This window comes from Mus caroli, unplaced genomic scaffold, assembly GCF_900094665.2.
Source record: "Mus caroli unplaced genomic scaffold, CAROLI_EIJ_v1.1 scaffold_16220_1, whole genome shotgun sequence".
Taxonomy (NCBI): domain Eukaryota; kingdom Metazoa; phylum Chordata; class Mammalia; order Rodentia; family Muridae; genus Mus; species Mus caroli.
The window spans coordinates 3,910-6,142 of record NW_018390821.1 but is presented as its reverse complement, the minus strand read 5'-3'; positions in this window follow the sequence as shown (position 1 = coordinate 6,142).

Below are 2,233 nucleotides of genomic sequence, written 5' to 3'. Positions count from 1 at the left end.
GTATAGTAGCCTGGGCTGGCATTTGTGTTCTCTTAGTGTCTGTATAACATCTGTCCAGGATCTTCTGGCTTTCATAGTCTCTGGTGAAAAGTCTGGCATAATTCTGATAGGCCTGCCTTTATATTTTATTTGACCTTTTTTCCTTACTGCTTTTAATATTCTATATTTATTTAGTGCATTTATTGTTCTGATTATTATGTGTCGGGAGGAATTTCTTTTCTGGTCCAGTCTATTTGGAGTTCTGTAGGTTTCTTGTATGTTCATGGGTATCTCTTTCTTTAGGTTTAGGAAATTTTCTTCTATAATTTTGTTGAAGATATTTACTGGCCCTTTAAGTTAAAAATCTTCGTTCTCATCTATTCCTATTATCCGTAGGTTTGGTCTTCTCATCGTGTCCTGGATTTCCTGGATGTTTTGACTTAGGATATTTTTGCGTCTTGCATTTTCTTTGATTGTTGTGCAGATGTTCTCTATGCAATCTTCTGCACCTGAGATTCTCTCTTCCATCTCTTGTATTCTGTTGCTGATCCTCGCATCTCTGATTCTTATTTTCTTTCCTGGGGTTTCTATCTCCAGCATTGCCTCACTTTGGGTTTTCTTTATTGTGGAGACTTCCCTTTTTAGGTCTAGTATGATTTTGTTCATTTCCATCACTTGTTTGGGTGTGTTTNCCTGTTTTTCTTTAAGGACTTCTACCTGTTTGGTTGTGTTTTCCTGTTTTTTTAAGGAATTGTAACTATTTTGCAGTGTTCTGTATTTCTTTAAGTGAGTCATTAAAGTCCTTCTTGATGTCCTCTACCATCATCATGATATATGCTTTTAAATCTGGGTCAAGCTATTCGGGTGTGTTGGGGTGCCTAGGATTAGCTGAGGTGGGTGTGCTAGGTTCTGATGATGGTGAGTGGTCTTGGATTCTGTTAGCAGTTTGCTTTTCGCCATCTGGTAATCTCTGGAGTTAGTAGTTTTAGTTGTCTCTGGTTAGAGCTTAGTCCTCTCATGATTCTGTTATCCTCTATCAGTCGACCTGAGAGATTAGCTTTCTCCTGAGTTTCAGTGGTCAGAACACTCTCTGCAGGCAAGCTCTCTTCTTGCAGGGAAGGTACACAGATATCTGGCGATCGGAGCTGCCTCCTGCAGAAGATAAGGGTCTGAAAGAGGGCCTGTTCCAGAAGCTGTGTAGCTTCGGTCTGTCCCAGGAGCTGTTAGATTCTGTAGTTCACACTCTCACCTGAGCAGACTAGACTCAGAGGGATCCAGGAACCAAGTTGGCTCCCCCAGGTGCTCTGACAAACCTCCCCCACCCCCGGGCGGGGCCAACACCTCTCTTCTGGCAAGGAAGGTGCCTGGATGTCTGGAGCCCGAAACAGGGTCTGCCTCAGAAATTGTGTGGCTTCCACCTGTCCCAGAAGCTGTTAGCTTCTATAGTCCACACTCTCACCTGCACAGACTAGTCTTGGAGGGATCCGGGAACCAAGATGGATCTCCCAGGTGCTCTGGCAAAGCCTGAGAGGTGCCAGCTATACCTATCCTCTGGCAGGGAAGGTACTCAGATGTCTGGAGCCCAAAGCAGGGTCTGCCTCAGAAGCTGTGTGGCTTCTGCCTGTCCCAGAAGCTTTTAGCTTCTGTAGCCCACACTCTCACCTGCGCAGACTAGTCTCGAAGGGTGGTCTCATTTTCTTGCCTACAGATGAAACCTATCCCCTCATCCCATATTTCTCCATATCTAATTCAATTGCTGTAATCTAAATCTACTACACATGAATTTCTTTCACAAACATTGAGCTGTATGGGAAGCCCTGATCTTTGTGTCCCATTAATGAGACCTGTTCCTGCGATGAAATGAAATGCACAAATGTAACATTGACCTAATTATGATGATGAGTAATGAAGAAACCAGACACCGGTACAGAAATGTTGGGAAAGATTAGGCTCTGTGGTCTGATAGGGACATACATGCAACCCAGAAAGTCAATACATTTATTGTATGCAGATTGGCCCAACAGATTGTGCCAGTCTCATAAAATGGTGCCTCTATTGTAACACACTCAAACTACAAGTGCTTGATACTTTCTGCAGATGCAACATCCATTCACCAGCTCAGAGGAAGGTATTGCCTTTCCTGTGTATCTCAGACTTTTAGGTGATTGACATTTTCATGCTCCATTTAGCAGTGGACGTTCATTTAGGATTTCATCAGTCCCCAATACTAAGTTTCCATTTCTCGGTTTCACAA